Here is a 20,308-nt window from a genome sequence, read left to right as displayed (position 1 = left end):
AGAGAACAAACTGGGAAGAGGCAGAAAGAGGGAATGAGAGAGAATCCCAAGCAGGCTCCACACTGCCAGCCCCACTGATGCGGGGCTCAAACTCACAAACTGTGAGATCATGACCTGGGCTGAAATCTAGAATCAGACACATAACCACTGAGCCACTTGGGTGCCCCAATCTCAGTGTCATTTTAATTTTCATATCATTTATAATAAATCTCTACACACACACACATTGAACATTTTGTTTGTTTTCTATAAATTATGTGTTATCTTTTGAATACATTTCTGTCAAGATGTTGGCTTTTCAATTATTTTAGATATTGTTTATATTTTTAAAAATCAAAACTTTGTTTCAGTTCCAAATATCTCTTTTTCTTTAATTTGTTATTTGTCTTTAGACTTTGTACTTAGTGGGTCCTATCTCACCCAAACTTATCAACTTATTTTTGAATATCTTTTGGTATTATGGTATACTTACAAAAGCTTCCTTCCCCACTCCAAGACTATTTTGAAAACTCTTCCATGATTTCTTTTGTAGTAAAGTTCCACATTGTTTGTATGAAAATCTTATCTTAGATATAATGTGATTAGCAGTGGGTTCCCATCTTCATGTAGCCCCCATTTCCAAATAAGTGTGGACTAGATTTCTTATTCCCAGTGAGGTGTGGGTTGAGACACAAAATGGATAGCAAAGCTGGGAAGGGAGCTCTGTGGCAGTATTCTCTGCTCCTAATCTACTCAGGGGGAGCTGACAAAATGGGTGCCAACTGTTCTCCAAAATCCTGAGATTACTGTTGACAACCACAGTCCCAGAATCTTCCCCATCAGTATTTAAGCAGCTACCATGAGAAGATGACAAACCATGGGCAAGACTGAGTATAGTCGGTGAGCTAGTTATCACAGAAGTTTGGGCCTACTGGTTTTGCAGGCTTATTGCTGTTCAGGTCACTTCATTAACCTCACAGTAATATGTATTAATCCCACATTGTAAACAATTGAATTTTGATACATCACTTGTTTTATGGTGGGGTCTTGTAGTATGTTATGATTTCTTTCCTTTTTTTTTTTTTTTAACATTTCAAGCTATGAAACATCAGGAATTCATTTTGATGTAAATAATGAGGTCTGCATAAATTTGACCTTTTCCAATAGATACCAAATGTTTCCAGTGTTATTTATATTTAGAAAATCGTGTTTCCTCACAGATACAAAATCGCACTTTTATCACATACTGTGTCCTGTGTGCAATGTATATATATGTACAGACAGATTTTTTTTTCTAGGTTTGCTATTCTGTTCACTGAAATGTCTAGTAAAATAACTGTCACATCATCTTAGTTCTTGTAGTTTTAGAACATGTTGTAATGTGTTATAGAATTATTAACACCCCACTACCACCATTAATTATATTTTTTCCTTATTATTTTCTGACTATTCTTCCATATTTTCAGTGAACTTGACAATCATCTTGTCTAGCTTCAAATACTCTTTTTTATTTGAATAATACTAAATTTATGGATTATACCTTACTGAGAAGGGACATATTGATGTTAAGTTTATTATCTAAGCATACAATATGTTTTTTCTATTTGTTCATGTCTTTTTTCAGGTCCTTCAATAGGGATTTAAAGTTTTCTTTATATTGGTTTTATACATACCATAGTAAAACTTATTCCTAAGTATTTACTTGTTCAGATGGCATTGAGATAGAGCCTTCCTCAAATATTTTCTGACTGTCATTAGCTGAATGACAATACTGATTTTGTTCCAGAAAAATTACTAAATTTCCTCATTGGTTTTTAAATATGGAGTTTGTTTTTATTTTTAGGAATTCACTTGAGTTGTACATATAATTAATAAATTATCTACAAATATTGGTAACTTTATCTCTTCCTTTGTAACATATATAAGTCTAATTTCTTCCTTTGTCTAACAGTAAGACCAGGGCATCCAGTTCAGTATAAAATGTCAGAAATTATAGTGGGCATTCCTGACTTTAATCCAACTTGTTTTAGTGTTTCACCCTTAAGCCTAATCCCGACATTTGTGTTGAAACAGATAAATTTTATTTTGTCATAAAAGCACCCATCTATTCCTATTTTAAACTTTTATCAAGAATGGTGTTTGAATATTATAAAATATCTCTATTTTCTTTCAAAATACTGAAAATGTTTCTAACTCCTCTAGAATCAGTTTTGGTAAATTATATTTTCCCAGAATTATTCCTTTAACTTAGATTTTCACATTTTTGGTTTTTTGCATGGACTTGAGAATTGAAGAAGGTAATGTCATAGAATTCCTTTAATTTCCTTTTTATTTGTGATTATTCCTACATATTTTTTGTTTGCAGTATATATACCCCTCTCTTGATTGAATTAGATGTAAGTGTATCTACCTTAATTTTTTTCCAAAGAACTAGTAAATTGACTTATTTATCAGTTCTATCATTTTCTGATTTCCAACACAAATCTGCCCCTCTCATCCTACTTGATTTTTACGCTAATTTTTTCTGGATGTTTTCCATGGATTTGATTTTTTACTTTCCTGGGCCTCTAATGTCCCTTCTTTTTTCTCTGATGAAATTCTACTCATACTTGTCTAGATAAGCTCAGATAATCCCTTCTCTAACCCTTTCATCAGAAGCAGTCAAGCCTCATCTTTGCTTACACGGCATCTGTGCACATTTAATTTGTGGCATCTTTTATATTTTATTTTAATTTTCTCTATAGCTACTTGAGACCAAGGACTGTATCTTACTTCCTTAATACACTGCTTATATATAATAGAATTGAAGTAATGTTCAATAATAAATCAATAATATAGAGACTCAATGGGCATGCACAATGCTTACCTTTCTTATCCATCATTTTCAGCCACCTCTAGAATCTTTACTTCTTTTTTTTTAGCTCAAAATTCAGTGAAATGGATTAAATCCAATAGACAGTGAAAATAATTGTTCACACAGAAGATATTCTTCAGGTTATGGATCAGCAGCTTCCCAATATACCTTCATACTTTTGAAAAGATGGAACTGAATCTATTCTATTTTATAAGGAAAGATGTCAAACCATATACCTGCTTATTCAAAGTAGACCGAATGTTATCAGACTATTTCTCAACAAATGAAACATTTATAATCATGGATTTTCTTTGAACTAATTTTCTTCAAAGATCTTTATATATATAAGATGATTATTAGCCATTAGTGAAACAAAATAGAATCACCCTGCCACACACACACACAGTCTCATTTTAGAAGTTTAGATAAAAACTTCCCTATCCCTAGGATACTGTTTTTATTCAGCTCATTAAAACCTCAAAATCTGGTCTGAGATACATTCCTTTGCCTAAAGATTACTTTCATCTCTCAAAATGGAAAGCTTTCGGAAAATAACATATTATCAAATAATCAACAAAGTAAGTTTCAGAGTATGTTGCTTAACCCTCAAAACCCAACATGGCATCTATTTATTCAAGCTTAACAAATATTTACTAAATGCCTACTATGTGCCAGGCACTTTTCTAGGTGCTTGATATATGAATGAAACAGATAAAATTTCCTGTCCTCTTGGAGTTTACATTCCACTGGAAAAAGTCAAATAATAAACAGTAAGTGTAATAAATAAAAAAATTAAATACATTTTTAGAGAGTGATAAGTGCTATGGGAGAATAGAACAGTTTCAGAAAAGGGTCAGGGATGCCAGAAGTGGGACTGGTTTCAATTTTAAATAAGATGATCAGGGCAAGGCACGCTGAGTTTGTAATATAACACACTTCAAAAGTTTAAGTGTAAAGAAAGGCAGTTGTGAGAATATCTGCAGAAAAGACTGCTATTAGAAGCAACCAGTGCAAAGGGCATGAGATGGGGACTAGCGTGGCATGTTCAGGTAGCACAGGGAAGCTAATGTGCTGGAAATGAGAGAGCAAGGCAGAGAATAGAGACAGAAGTGAGGTCAAAGAAGTGGGGTGATGGTTGGAGGAGTTGACCTTGTAGGAACTGGATTTACTCTGCATGAGATGTGAAGCCATTTTCTAATGGCTTTAAGTACAGGACCAACATAATCTGACTTACAGATTCCTCAAACTCTGGATTAAGAAGAAACTTTAGTGAGGCAAGGATAGTAGGGGGACTAATTCAGAAACTATTTCAATAATCTAGGTGAAAATGATGGGTTTTGGACTGGGGTAAGACCACAGGTAGTGGTAAGAAATGACCAGGTATATTTTGAAGGTAGAACCTACAGCATTAACTGATGGATTAAATATGGGATATGAGGGAAAGAGCAGGAAAAAGGTAGACTCCGAAACTGTGGGCCTGGAATCATCATCAAATTACAGGGTAGGAGACTACAGGTTAAGAGATAAGGGGAGAAGACCAGAAGTTCCATTTTGGGTATGTTAAATTTCATATCTTCATTAGCCATGCAAATGGAGGTTTTCAGTAGACAATTTGATATACAGGGGAGAGGTCTGGGCTAAAGATGTAAATTTGGGAGTCTATGGCATATACATAGAATTCAAATTGGCAGGACTGGTTGAGATGGCTAAGGGAGGGAATGTATATGGACAAGAAGAAAAAAAACTAAATTCTGTGGCACAACATTGAGAGTTGGGGGGTATAGGGAGGAAAAACCAGTAAGAGGAAATCTAAGAGTGGCAACCAGTGGCAAGGGAGGAAAAACCAGGAAAATGTGGTGTCCTCAAAACCAAGAGGAAAAAAATATACCTAGAAGGAAAGATAGGGGTGCCTGGGTGGCTCAGTTGGTTAAGGGTCTGACTCTTGATTTCAGCTCAGGTTATGATCTTACAGTTCATGAGTTCAATCCCTGCATCAGGCTCCTTGTTGACAGTGCAGAGCCTGTTTGGGATTCTGTCTCTCTCCTCTCTCTTCCCTTCCCTTGTGTTTGCGTGCACTCTCTCTCTCTCTCTCTCAAAATAAATAAATAAACTAAAAAAAAAAAAATAGAAAGATGCCTTTACTCTGCCAAATGCAGCTGACATATTAAGTAAGTTGAGTCCTGAGAACTGACCATATGTGCATTTAGCAACATGAATGTTACTGGTGACCACAGCAAGAGTAGATGGCATGATGGGGCCAAAATCTTGATGGGAGGGAGTTTAGGAGATAGAAACAGTGTGCATAGACAACTATTTCAAAGAAGCAGATACAATTGTTAAGTCTATTTTACAGAGGCCCAAAGAGTGTGTGTACTTGCCCAGGTTCATATAAGAGTAACCAGTAGAGCTGGGACCTGAAACCAAGTTTGCTAGAATTCAGAATCTGCTCTCTTCACCAGTACCTTATATTGCCAGGGTTCTGCCCTGCTCACAGATATAACAATTCAGTGAAGGAAGAAACAGATTAGATGTGCCTGTCTCTTATCTTTTGTGTTCTTCCACCAAGAATTCAGACCAGCATTCCTACAAACTTCCACAGCATAAATTCCCTTCTCACTTCTTAATGCCATACTCTTTGTGGCCTTCTTTAAAAAAAAAAAAAATTAATATTTATTTATCAGAGAGAGAGAGAGAGGATGCGCATGGGAGCACAAGTGGGGGAGGGGCAGAGAGAGAAGGAGACACAGAATCTGAAGCAGGCTCTAGGTTCTGAACTGTCAGCACAGAGCCTGACGTGGGGCTTGAACTCATGGACGGCAAGATCATGACCTGAGCCGAAGTTGGAGCTTAACCGACTGAGCCACCCAGGTGCCCCACTCTTTGTGGCCTTTTTATTTATTTATTTTTTGTTTACACATCTTAATCCCCTTCACCTTTTTGTCCACTCCCCACCCCACTCCCTGCTGTAGCAACCACCAGTCTATTCTCTGTATTTATAAATCTGTTTCTGTTTTCCTTTTTGTTTGTTCAGTGTGTGGCCTTCTTATTATCTCACTTTTGTAACCTCTTATCTTCACTCATCTCACTCCTCCTCTTAAAAAAATTATCTTGTTTACCTATATGTCCAAGTAACATATTCAACTGTTTCCAGATCTCTGAACCCATACTTTATCTACCTAGGAATTATGTCCTTTGGTCCACTTCCTCTACCTAGTAGACTATCTGTAACATCTACAAAAAAATCCACCACTGATCCTGGCTGAGAAGATAACATACCTCATACAGTCAGAAAATAGATTGAAGAGGGGCGCCTGGATGGCTCAGTCGGTTGAGCGTCCGACTTCGGCTCAGGTCATGATCTCAGAGTTTGTGAGTTTGAATCCTGCATTGGGCTCTGTGCTGACCACTTGCTCAGAGCCTGGAGCCTGTTTCAGATTCTGTGTCTCCTTCTCTCTCTGCCTCTCCCCTGCTCATGCTTTGCCTCACTCTGTTTCTCAAAAATAAATAAATGTTAAAAAAAAAAAAAAAAAGAATTAAAAAAAAGAAAAGAAAATGGACTGAAGAATCTTTGTGTGCATATATATGGTTGAGGGTGGAGGAAGTAGCAGGTAAACAACAAACAAAACTGGAGATGAAACTCCAGGGTTTAAGTAAGATTTCTAACATCCTTGCAGTGTTGGCAAAAAACGGATCCAAGGGTAGCAAAAAGTAACATGGTCCATACCATGATAAATGGAGGAATTAGAAAATAGGGTTTCAAAAAAAAAAAAAGAAAATAGGGTTTCATGCCAAAAGACTGGCAGGACACCCCAAGTGAGGATAGGGAGTGAGTCTAATAACCATAGACTTGAGCCAATCAGATGGCAGGGAAGTCATCAAATTGAGCCCACAAGCACAGATGACTTGGCATGAGTGTCTTGCTTTTACTTCTCTCTTCATGGCATGTCTTCCAGTGGCTGTGGCTTATTTGTCCCATAAGGTACTACTCAAACTCCTCCTCATACTGGAAATTCATAGTCATAGTGACAAGTTCAATATAAACAAAGCCTCTATTTTACAAAGCACTCTATTTTGGGTCACTTGAAATATTGATTTCTTCACAGGTACATCCTTTATTGACATGACAGTCCTAGTCATAATATGCATTTTCGCAATACACTGATCTGTCCATGGTGGATTTATGCATTTTTCAGCTTGTTTTTGCATACACTAAGCTCTTCCATGTGTATTGCAGGCACTATCTTAGTGAAAGCCATGACTCATGATCTGTGGCTCTGAGTCATGCTCTGAAGTTATGTGAATTAGTCTTAATTTGTTGCTTTCCAGCTATCAGTATAAGCCTTGCCTGCTGAGAGCTTTGTTTTGTTTTCCTTCCTAGCACTTGGAACTTGCTTAATTGGTAGTTGATAACTTCCACAGTGTGCATTTTACATGACGGAGTGAAAGTTGGCTCAATGGCAAGCAAAAAGAACAAAACAAGTTGGCACTAAATAGAAACTGTATTGTGAAAGACTGAGAAAAGTAGAGATTTTGGAGATAAAAAATGTTTTGTTTGCTTCATTGTAAAGCAATTGACTTTATCCTGTAATTGCAGATCGCGAATGAAGATGACAACCCTGGGGAACTAGATAGATAAGTGAGGAGGTGATGGGAGGGAGAAGTATTGTCTGTTCATGTATCCATACATGTGTCTCTGAGATTAAATTATTGTACCAGAAAGGGAGAATTGGATCATATAAGAGGATAACATGCAAGGACCCACGGCTTCTACCAAAGCCTAATGCCTCAGGAAAAAAAAAAAATCTGAGTCATAGAATCATTTTATGTCCTGACACAGTCTAGTATTTGAAAGGCTTTATGAACTAGCATCTGAGAACATGAGAAATGTGCCTAGAATAGAACTATCTGCTTTATTAAACACGTAGACAATGATCTGAGTAATTCACTTTTATGTTAGAACAGATAGGGAGAACTTATTTAATTGTTAAAGTATTTAGAAGGAGGATCTTGAAAGTGATTCTGCCATTTCCTTTTTTTATTTCTTTATTGCTCTAATCTTCACTAGTTTTCTGTGGTCATTTTTTCAGTAAAAAAGGTTTAACTTTTCCTAAATGCTTCACATAGATTTTCAAACTTTTAAGTAAGGAATATTTTGCCTACTGGGAATTCTACAGTCTCTTCTTCATAATATTTTGTACACAGTTAACACTTTATTATTCATTCCCAATGAATAATATAGAATTAATTTTTATTTCATGCTATAACATATTCTGTTTCTTTCCCAGAAAATTTATCTACTTTTGGTATAACAAAGATATTAATAAAACAAAAAGGCCAAATGTCATTTAGCATCCAGGATAAAGGCAGTCTGTGTTTCCACACTTTTTATGTATTACAGATGTGACTAATTCAGAAATAGATTGCTCTCGAATAAATATACATTGCATTCCACTTTAACAAAAATACACCTATTTCTTTTTCCTTTTTTCTTCTTTCCTTTACTTTTCCTTTGAAAAATATTCATGGAGTCTCAGCTATTGTCTAGGCATTGTGACAGATGTCATAGGTAAAGATGTAAACAAGAAGAGCAGACACCTCTCTTGTTCTCATGGACCTTAACATCTAGAGACATGGCCAGTTGTTGAAGACATCCCAGTTGTCAACATCATATAGAAAAGCATAAAGAGTTGTATATTAATCTGTGAGTCAGGCTTCCTGAGGAAATGGCAGACCTGGGAACTAAAGTATAATAAAGATAAAGCCAGATGTCAAGGAGATTTGGGAGGCGAGTACATTCCAAGGTGAAATTTAGTGTGTCAGTCAGGATCAGATCATGAACAATCACGAACTATTCAATCCTTCCCCCGAACCCAAACCTGGAGATTCCACAAACTTAAAAAGGAATTTGATGGATCCCAGAATCTAAAACAAAGACTATGAGAAGATTTTGGAGAATCAGAACATAGGTCAGAACCCACAGAACCTAGAGGGAAGCTTTCTAGCTCTGTATTTTTCCCTCCTCACATCATGTTTGCCATCTCAGTACCTACTCTGCCATATCAGGTTCAAGGATGCACAAAAAGCATAAGCTCCAGTCCAGGGCCTGCCACAGGTGGCAGTTCATCCGGGCTTCACTGACACTGGGTGGGTAGGAAGTATAGACTCGTCACCTAGTGCTGAACTAAGTAGCTTCCCGTCAGTGAACTCTCACTGGATAACTACAAGAGGAAGAGGCAGCCCCCAGAGGGAGAACAGTTTACAAAATGCAATACCAGAGACTCTTTTATCTCTTTGTGGCTATTACCTCAAAATGAAACTTCATTTTTACCAAGAGGTGTGTCAGCTACAATGTGAGTCATCCTTCAAGTACACATTACCAATAAGAAAGATGGAGATTCCACAAATCTGAACACGCAGGAAAAAACAAAACAAACAAAAAACCAGACATCTGAGGAGTACAAGTGCAAGCTCTGTGAAAGACTCAGTCTATCCATAAGAAAGAAAAATTAGTGGACCACATTGAAATATGCAAAATATCTTTATCAAGAATAAAAAAAGAATATTGTAAACATCAAGCAGTTAAAAAGGTTTCATTAGAGATATTAAGGATGAAAATATAATATTGAAACAAAGGACTTAATTTCTTAGATTAAAAAAACAAAGCATCAGAAAGGATTTCAGAAAAGTTCACAAGTGACTCCTTTATTTATATTGAAATTCCTTGGGGAGCCTGGGTGGCTTAGTCTGTTAAATGTCCAACTTCAGCTCAGGTCATGATCTCAAGGTTTGTGAGTTCAAGCCCCACGTTTGGGGTCTGGGCTGACAACTCAGAGCCTGGAGCTTGCTTCAGATTCTATGTCTCCCTCTCTCTCTGCGCCTTCCCCCACTCACATTCTGTCTCTCTTTCTCTCTCTCTCTCTTTCTCAAAAATAAACATTAAAAAAATATTTTTAATTGAAATTCCTATACAGAGTGAAACAATTTTTCCTATCCAATCACTGAATATATATTTTAAAATTCCTCAAAACTTTCTTTATGACTTGCCCTTTAGCAGAATAAAACAATCCGGGGATTCTCTGTAAAAAAAAAAATCATAAATAACAAAAATAGTATAAAAACAAATACTTATTGCATAAACTTCAACACACAGTATACAGAGAAAAAAGTGAAAGTTTCTCAACACCATTCTCAATACATTTTGCTTTTTTTCCCTTTAAAATAAATAAGATAACATGTTATTCTATAACATGCTTTTTCATATAAAATATATATTTTGAATAATGTATGTATATATTTCCATGACCTTATTTATAGTTCATCTCTTCTTTTTTAAAAATGTTTTGTCTTGACTTTCTACTGTGTTTCAAAAGTATACAATATTATATGCTCATAAAAAGTCAAACAACATGCAAGTGTATATAGAGCAAAGTCAAAAGCCCCTTTCATCCATCTATCCTTTTAACCTTTTATCCATTTGCACATACACACTCACACACACACACGCGCACACACACACACACACACACACACATATATATATATATATATATATTTTTTTTTTCCAATGCTATGAATTCAAGGACTGGAAAATAAAGAAAAAATGTTCCACTCAGATAGGTAATGAGAGAGGACTACATTGGTTTCCATTCCGCACTGGTGTATAAATTTAAACTCTTGTGTTGTAGTTTAAACATAAATGGAATCAGACTGTATGACACCACAGTTTATTTTTCACTGGATAATACTTCTTGGCAACCATCTCAAGTTAGCATATGGAACTAACTTATAGTATTGATGAATGAGAACTCTCAGTTTTACTATTGCAGGCCACATAGCATCTAGGTCTTTTACCAGAACTATTTGGAATTCTATTAGGTTGAACCTTATTCTAAAGATAAAACCACATGTTTGCTATGAAGAGTATTCTGAATAAACAGTGATAATACAGAAATGTCTGTCTGGGACAAACTATAGACAGTATCCGAGTTTTCCTTCCACTGGAGTTTATGGAGTTTAGTAATATTGCATTCCATCCTCTGGGCTGTCCTGGGTCTTTCTAAATACTGCACTTTAAACACTAGAATGAATTATGATAAAAATCAAGTAATTATTAGAAAATAATTTCTACAAAAAACTGGAAGGGCATATTTAGGGAGTTTTCACAAACACAAAGGAGATACAAAGTTATGCTAATTTTATAATCACTGCAATTCACAAGTAGTCTTCTCTTTTCTTAACATTGTATTCATAAAAATAGCCCAACTTTTCTTTTGTGGTTATGTTGCTGGTTTAGTATAACTATTTTAATACTAACTTACTGGTTTGTAGTAAAAAAAAAATACTATTTTTTTCAGAATTTCTTCTAGTATACTCATTATACAGTAATGACATTATTATACTCCTGACATTTAATAGAATTACTGGGAAAATTTAGACATGTAAAATTATTTGTTTCTTCAAACACAGGTCTGTATTCTTTTTAATACTGGAAATTAAATGAACTAACATTTTTATTAGACTTATTACATCTCATCTTGTTTAAAAAATTTAAAAATTTACAGAGAATATTTTTGAATTATTATTTTTCTTCAATTACTTTGTATTTTGAGGTATGAAAACAAAGAGAAAAAAAGCAAAAATTATAAAATATAAAGTTAGAGCAATAGGGAGTTTCATATACACTTCAGTGAATGTATACAATAAAAGACAAGAAATACTACTATCAACTTGCAAATGATTAAATAAAAGGAAGTTAAATTAATCAAAGCTTCGTGTTGCCCTTATTTAAAACCAAATAATTATTCTCCCTCTCTTTTTCCAATTGTTTACTTTTGTGTTGTCTCTGCTTATAAAACTGGATCCTTATGGAGAAAGTGGGTATCTTATTCCTCCTTGTCTTCTCACAAAAGAACACACAGGGCACCTTGTTAGTGATCACTTGTAGAATTAATGAAGTAGGATATTCACAATTTTCCATGATGATTATCTTCAGGCTGGGACAAGAAAACAATCATAATTTTATTTTGCAACATTTCTCCCCAAGGGTAGTAAAGTTTTCTTTAAACTTTTGTGCCTGTGATGTCCCCACTGACATAAATTCATTCCAATCCTGCCATTGGGAGCACCAATGTCTCTGTTTTAAGATCTTAGGGGAAAAAATATGGTCCAAATCTGTTGACTCCTTTAAGTCAAGGTTGCCTTCAGAATATTGTGTAATTATAGTAATAGTCTAAAAAAATCATTCTACATTTTTATGAAGATTTATGGTATAAATAATTTTCACATATATTATTTTATTAATCTTTGTAATAATCTTATAGCATCAGTGTGGTTAAGGAAAAATGTGGAAAAAGTAAGGTAGAAGGATGATTACATGTGCTTTCAATGTCACACAGGGGCATTGTTTAATAGGCTCCCCCATGAATTCTTGAAATCTCTAGAGCAACAAACCCTTTCTTTGACTCTGTATTAGTGATCAGAGTCCAAACTCTATAATGTTACATGTTACCTTGTAGATTTTGTCTGGTAGAAATGCAAATAATTTCTGTCTGAATGAAATAGTACCCAAAAGATATGGCTTTCTTGCCCTTCAGGATTAGGTTTGTACCTAACCTAGAAAGCCAACCCTTTTTGTTCAGTGCATACAAAAATCCAGTTCTTCAAATGCCTTTTGAATCAGTTTACCATTCTGTTTCCATTGGTAGGAACACTGCCATATTGATGCTGATATTGACATACACTTACTCTTTATTTGTATAATCCCATTTTTTAATAGTCTTAAAAAAATTATTCTTTGGGTATTTCCATGCTCACTCTCAATTAGCTTCTTTGAGTCTATCATGAAAAAAGAAATATAGGAAAATTATTATAAATGAAATGGGGGCACATAATGATCACTTGAATCAGTGTATCCGATTAGTTCTTGGAGGATAATGACTCATAGGTCCCAAAGTTCTGTAAATACTAAAATGAAAACTATCCAGCATTTGCTTAAGGGAAAACTCATCAACAGTACCAGACTCTACTAACAAGAAAAATGGAAAAGGAAAGAGACGAATAAGATAAACCATACAGAGCCATCATTTCCTTTTTCCGGTATAGTTCAACCACCTATGATGTATGGCCAAGTCAAGATAAAGACAAAAATGGCTACCCATTTGTGAAACAGATACATCAACAATTTATCTAAATAGTCATAAAATCAAAAGCAAAACCCAAGTCTGGTGAAAACAAGGTCACTATATAAAGTAGTGTCTTTATTCTGTTTTCGGCTGTTATCTCAAACTAGAGAATTTTTTTAAGACCCCATAAATTTCTTTTTATCAGTGAGGAAAACCAAACTCAAAAACAGCTCAGCAGAGTCCCTTACATCTCTTTGACCAGAAATGGATTATATGTCCATTCCTAAAACAATATCTACAAAGTCTTAGCTTCTATCAATCACTCACCACCTGGGGCTAGATCTTGGGGCCACCATTTCCCAATGCTAGGGTTATGCAAAGGAAAGTAGGCATCTGAACAAAACTATATAATTTGAATTGAAAAAAGAAAGGAGAGAGTCCACTGTATAGTATGCATCCATGGGCATCTATTATAAAACAGCCCTTAGTTTATTTCAGCTCTTTGGCCACAGCTGTCACTCAGGGCTAGCTCCATCACCCAAGCTTAGATAATATCAGCTCTTCTCCCGGATCTTGAACTTATCACTGGAGAATGAAATTGTTTGGTTTTGAAGACGGTGCCTGTTAAAAAAATCCAAGTGGAAAAGTGAAGAGGAGTATTGGCAACAGTGTGTCTCCAGTGACAGTTCCCGCCTCAGATCCTCATGAAACTCTCCCCTTCCCATGGCAAGAATGTTTCTTTGTCAAAGCTAGTTAGCAAAGCTAGTTAGCTAGTTAGCTAGTTATGCCACTTGGAGAGGTCTTAAGTAATAAAGTGATCTTCTTTGGTGATCTTCTCTGTTCCTCTGTAGTATGCCATTACCCATTCACCCCTCATCTCATAAAAAAGTACCCTGTGGGGGCGCCTGGGTGGCTCAGTCGGTTGAGCGTCCGACTTCGGCTCAGGTCATGATCTCGCGGTCCGTGGGTTCCAGCCCCGCGTCGGGCTCTGTGCTGATAGCTCAGAGCCCGGAGCCTGTTTCGGATTCTGTGTCTCCCTCTTTCTCTGACCCTCCCCTAGTCATGCTCTCTCTCTCTCTCTCTCTCTCTCTGTCTCAAAAAATAAATAAAATATTAAAAAAAAAAAAAAAAAAAAGTACCCTGTGAAGAGGGTTGATTTCCTGACTCTACCCTCACCTCTGAGAATGGTCCTGATTGTTCTTAACTGATTAGTACATCCCACCCCCATGGCTATGGGTGATTCGTTCAGACATGAGCCTATGATCCTGAGATGACATGAGTCAGACTCAGGACTTCTGCTGAACTTTGAGAGCAAAAAGATTTCCAGTGATGTGACTTGACCTCTGATCAAGCCAGTCTGAAGCTAGGTCCACTGTCTAGGTTTGAATCCCAACCCTGCTATTTAACTTCACTGTGCCTAAATTTCTGCTTCTCTAAAATGGAGATATAACAATCTTCAGAAAAGTTTTGTAAGTATTAATGAATTAATGCAAGAAAAGCCATTAGACCAGTGTCTGACACAAACTTAGCATTCCATAAATGCTACCTATTACTATTATTCATTCTTAGACTCTCAGTTACTGAGTGAATACTCTTTTTTATTTGAAACAGTTTGTGTTGGAATTTCTGTCTTACATAACAAAAAAGCCTAAACATAGAGAAGATGGGGAATAATTCTCTTTTCTCCCATCTAATTCTGCATACAGATTTCCATCATGTCATTATACCTAGAGGAAGGATATGATGGCTCAGTTAAGAAACAAGCAGAATTAAGCCATGTATAATAAATCCATAATGTTCTCCATGGAGCTCTAGTCCATCCCCAGGAACTGTGCAGAGCTACCTGCAACTTATTGGTCAGTGACTCTCAGAATTGCCCAGAGGTCCTGTTAAAATACAGGTCACTTGCCCTACACTCTGGAGTTTTGATTCAGCAAGCCTGGAGTGGAGCCCACAATTTTGCGTTTCTAACAAGTTCATAGGTGATGCTGATGCTGCTGGTCTTCAGACCACACTTTAAGAGCCACTGTTCTAACGCATGGAATCCTACCTAATAAGTGTGATAGGGGCATGAAGATGCCTGTCTCCTTGGCATTCTAGGTAAAACATAGAGTAGCTTCCTGAAGATGAAAGGATTGGCTGAATTAGTAGCCATACCAGATCCTCTGTGTATAAGATTTTCTTTGTTAGCATTTTGTTAAACCATCTTTTCTGGTTCTTTGTATTCATTTATGTCTTCCCTAAAGCAAATATTAAATCAGTAAAACAAATGCATCTACCCTTATAGTCCATGGAGTATAGAGGTCATGAAAGCTATTAAGGTAGAGTAGGGAAATAATTGCTTGGAACAAATTATATACTTGGATTCAAATGCCCCATAACAAAACCCAAATCAATCTATGTATATATACTAAACATGGAAGAAAACTATTACTAACTATGTTGAATTAAGATCTATTTTCTGGATTTTGTGAGTGATGTTTATTTCCTTGCCAATTACTACATAAGTAATATTTACAAAAGTTATTCAGATATTTTAAGGAAGTACCAAAGAGAGAATGGTTTTTAAAACTTTTATAAAAATGAGCAGCAATGTATAAATCATAGAAAAATATACATACTGTTTCAAACACATTAACTCGAGATACTTGTGTTACTTAAATATCCTCATATTTTCTTTATTTAAATTTTTTTAACGTTTTATTCATTTTTGAGAGACAGAGAGAGACAGAGCATGAGCAGGGAAGGGCAGAGAGAGAGGGAGACATAGAATCCGAAGCAGGCTCCAGGCTCCAAGCTGTCAGCAAAGAGCCCAACGCGGGGCTTGAACCCATGAACCGTGAGATCATGATCTGAGCCGAAGTCAGATGTCTAACTGACTGAACCACCCAGGCACCCCAATATCTTCATATTTTCTAACATTCCCCTGAAGATGTGTAAATTGTAAATCTATTGACCCATTGCAAAATTTTAAAAATAGCTAAAGGTGTCAGTTTGTGGAGATCACACTGAATTAGTAAACATCTCCTAATGTTCTTCTCCTAAAACATTTAAGTAGAAATTATTTTCAGTTTTACCTATCCTTGTTTTAATTACTAGAATACAAAGAATTGCTAAAACCAAACCATGTATTTACATTTTCTTTATTTGTTCTGGATAATGTTGATTTAAGGATATCCAGACAAATTCTTTTTTTTTTAATTTTTATTTAAATTCTAGTTAGTTAACATACAGTGCAATACTGGTTTCAGGCAGACAAATTCTTGTTCATTACTAAAAGGAAGGAAGGAAGGAAGGAAGGAAAGAAGGAAGGAAGGAAGGAAGGAAAGCAGGCCATGCTAGAACCTCATGAGCCACATTTTATCCTCATAGAAAATTTTAATTAATGCCATATTAAAATTACCCTAAATTTATGGGTTCATTAAATATGGAATAAGGCTAAGTGTAGTGTTACAAAAAGCACCACTATGACAAATAACAGAAAATTTATCTTGATATTATGCCCAACACATATTCATTCAGAGAAAGCTGTATAAAAACAAAATGGAGCCAGAGAGAGGTCTGAATGAATAAAGGAGTGGAAAACTAGATGTTGACATTTTCCCATAATTCTTGTTGCCATGCATTGACTGCTGCTATCCCTACATAGAAATGAGAATACAACATTCTAGATGTTTCTTTTTTTACTCAAACCAAAATAGGATTTCAAGCTATATGATAAAGGAGTTTGGGGTTTGGGGAAAAGTTCATTTGTTTCAGTGCATTCATTCTATATGTGTGTTGCAAAAGATTTAACCTAAATAATATTTTGAAGTATTACCAGACAATTAATAAATTGAAGTAAAACTCAGTAGTTTTTTTTTTTAACTTTTATTTATTTTTGAGAGACGGAGACAGAGCATGAATGGGGGAGGAGCAGAGAGAGAGGGAGGCACAGAATCCAAAGCAGGCTCCAGTCTCCGAGTGGTCATCACAGAGCCCGACATGGGACTTAAACCCATGAACTGTGAGATCATGGCCTGAACCGAAGTCGGACGCTCAACCGACTAAGCCAGCCAGGTGCCCCAAAACTCCGTAGCTTTTTTATATCCCTTGTAAAAACTATTATAAAACTTAAGTGAAATAAAAACATATTTATTTACAATAACTCCAAAACAGTATAATGCACAACAAAGGAAAGATGAGGTTGAAGGGGCAGGAAGGGTCCAGAAGATGCAGGACATATCTCCAGGCACTTGGAAGCCGTGCCAAGGCTCAAGTGGGGCATGTTCTGGTTTGCATTTTTTAAAAACCCACTTTCACTGCTGAACAGAGAATGATTTATAGGAGCAAAAGTGGATTGGAAATCCACTGTAGTCTAGGTGAGTGGAGATAGGGAATTGGATGTAGGTTTGTAAAGTGCTTAGCACATGTTCTTGGGCAAAATAGGCACTAACTAAAATTATTAATCATCACAACCCCATATTTATACTTATATGTTTCATAATTTTCCTCTGTACATATCTTTCCTATCATGTCAAATCCAGATATAAAAACTAGTTAAAGGACTTCTGCTATTCGGGTTTATTTTATTTTTCTCAATTCCAAAAAACAGTCATTCGAGGACTTTGTGATTAAGCAGAGAAAGTAGAAGACATCAAGCCATATATAGTCCTCAGCTTTCAAACACCAGATCTTCACATTTGGTCTGCACCCACACACATTCTTTCTCTTGGTACACTTGTAAGAGTCTCCTGCTCAAGACTAATGATTAACTCGGCTCTAGATTCACCCCCTGCAGTCTTGTTGAGCCCATTTGTCTCTCCTTTTCCATGATCACTTCTGTCTCTGGTATCCTGAACCACTATTTATCCACTGACTCCCTCCTCCAGCACTTATGTCTGAAAAGAATTCCCAACTTCCCTCTTCTTCACTCCAAATTTTCTGAAGCTCTGAAATTCGTAGTTTGTTTCCTTACACATGCAGTCTCCATTTTGTTACTTCCCCCTCTTTCCTCAACCTCAGAGAATTTAACTAATGGAAGAAACTATTCTTGCCAAGATCATCAATAACCTTTTTGCTCCCCAAGAAAATGGGTTCTTCTCAGTCTTTCTCTTACTTGGGTCCCCGGATGCCTTTCTTACTGTGGAGCAATCTTCCATTCTTCAAATGCTCTCTTCTTGAATTCCATGAAATTTCTCTGTTCATTTCCACAGGAAAATATTTCCTGGTCTCATAAACTGTTAGGTACCCTATTAAATGCTTCCAGACAAGGATATAAAATGAAAGTTTTATCCAAATCTCTAAAAAAGAAATCCTTACCAAAGTGAAGTGTCAAACCAAGATGGAAACTTTTAGAGAAAAGTATCAAAATCAGTTTAATAACTCTTCACCCTCACACTCCTATTGAGAGAAAGAATTTTTTAAGATGAGAATTTTTTGGAAATACCTGGGCTAATGTCCACTAGTGGAAAAGGGTTCTTCATCTGCACCTCAAGCCTAGTGAAAGTGACTTCAAAGACATCTTTTAAAGGGTTCATTATTTGTCACCTCCAGTTAGGGAAGCAAATGAAACTGGTGTCTTTGGTGTGCTGTCCAGAAAATTGAAGAAGGATGAGAAATGGTCTATATGTTAAAAGATAACCTGAGGAAGAGAGGGCTGCCTTGAAATCAGCCTGCATTCCTAGAATCTATAGGGACAAAGGCTGTGTTGGGGTCCCCAAATCCAGTTGTGGGTCATGCATAATAGAAAGCAGATGTGGAATTGATTTAGGCCCTGCCTAATAGGTTCTTGTCAGGGCAGAGGGAGGCAGAGGGGGAGTGGGAAGAAGTTCTCAGTGGAGATAAGCTAAAGGTATCACAAGATTCTCAGGGCACGAGGAAGGTATATACAACCTGCAAGAGGAGAATATATTACCTTATGAAGGAAAGCACAGGTAAGAGGCCCTAATAAGGATACACAAAGCACCCTCAACAGAGTCAGCTTTAGAGACATGCCAGGCACGCCCAGAAACCAAAAGATCACTTTAGGATAATCCTAGTCAAATAAAAATTTTTCTGTTCCCCTCCCTCCCTTGCTGCTTTACACCTCCACCCTTTCCCCCTAGAAGAGCCAGAAAAAGCAAGCAGTAAAAGGGTAAGGAGATGAGTGAGAGAGAAAAAGGCAACCATACCTCTACTCCTATAGAAGCCTAGATAGAAGTGGATAGCTTGTGCATTGAATGGACTTGGAAATTTTGACTATTACAAAAGACAAGCACGCTGTAATTTCTGATTTAGAAAGTATTTGCGATTTAAAGTGACCATGAGAGAAACATGACACTACTAGAGTTTTCATAGAAACAGAGGAAGATCACTCCTCACCAAATTTTAAAGAGCTAATGAGAAATAACATAAAGGTGCATTGCCGCTACACTCATTGTTCCTACGTGCTTAACATGCCAATTATACTCCCATATACGTGGTACACAACTTTACATTTGTAAATTTCATCACAGTTGTAACTACTTATTTGATGTCTAATTATTCCATGGCCGCTTTCTTGTAGCTTTATCCCTAAACCTGAGCATTCAGGATACCATTCTTCTGTTAGTCTTCCAATTTCATACTATTTTGCAGACATGCCATGGCCAGTATCTTCTCTCAACTGCTGCTCCTGATGTTGTTCCCATCTGTGACATCTCTCCTTCCTTAGTTAACTAAGCCAGAGAATTTAAAATCTACTTAGTTCTACTTAGCTTTAAGGCTCACCTCACATCTTTCTTTCTCCATGTTTCTCACACTCCATGCCCCACTGGCCACTGTCTTCTCGGAACTCCTCTAATATTCTTATTTTCACATTTCACATTTTTGTGTATTGACTCATCTTCCCAACAATATTACACAATCTTTTTGAATACAGGCCAACTGTTGTATTATTTTCACAGTCTATTGCAGTTAAAAACATCATTAGTTTCCCCAAAAGAATATTTTTTAAGCGTCTACTTTGGGTCAAGCACTATATGCTATGGGCTAAAAATGTCCATGGATTTTGACACAATGTCCCCTGCATGACATCTTGTACATAAAGGGGAACCAGTCAATGATGTTCCAAATATGCATTTTATTTTGTAAGGTTTTTATTTTATTTTCATGGCAAAGGAGTCCAAATAACGTGTTCCATTTAAATTCTGCAAGTGTTATTGCCCAGTACTTTCAAAGCTTTTGGGTCTGTGTGTTCATTGCAGTTTTCTGACTGTCATGAGAAAGCAAAGTTCAGTATTTGGAAAGTACCAGAAATAAAAATTTTTACTTCCCTTTCCTGATAATTTTTTTCATTATCTTTACCTGTTATTCTTCTCTTTGTTATTCACCATAGTTAAAAATTATTTATAAT

This window comes from Panthera leo, chromosome B2, assembly GCF_018350215.1.
Source record: "Panthera leo isolate Ple1 chromosome B2, P.leo_Ple1_pat1.1, whole genome shotgun sequence".
NCBI lineage: Eukaryota > Metazoa > Chordata > Mammalia > Carnivora > Felidae > Panthera > Panthera leo.
The sequence above is the reverse complement of the archived record's forward strand: the minus strand, read 5'-3'. Positions refer to the sequence as shown.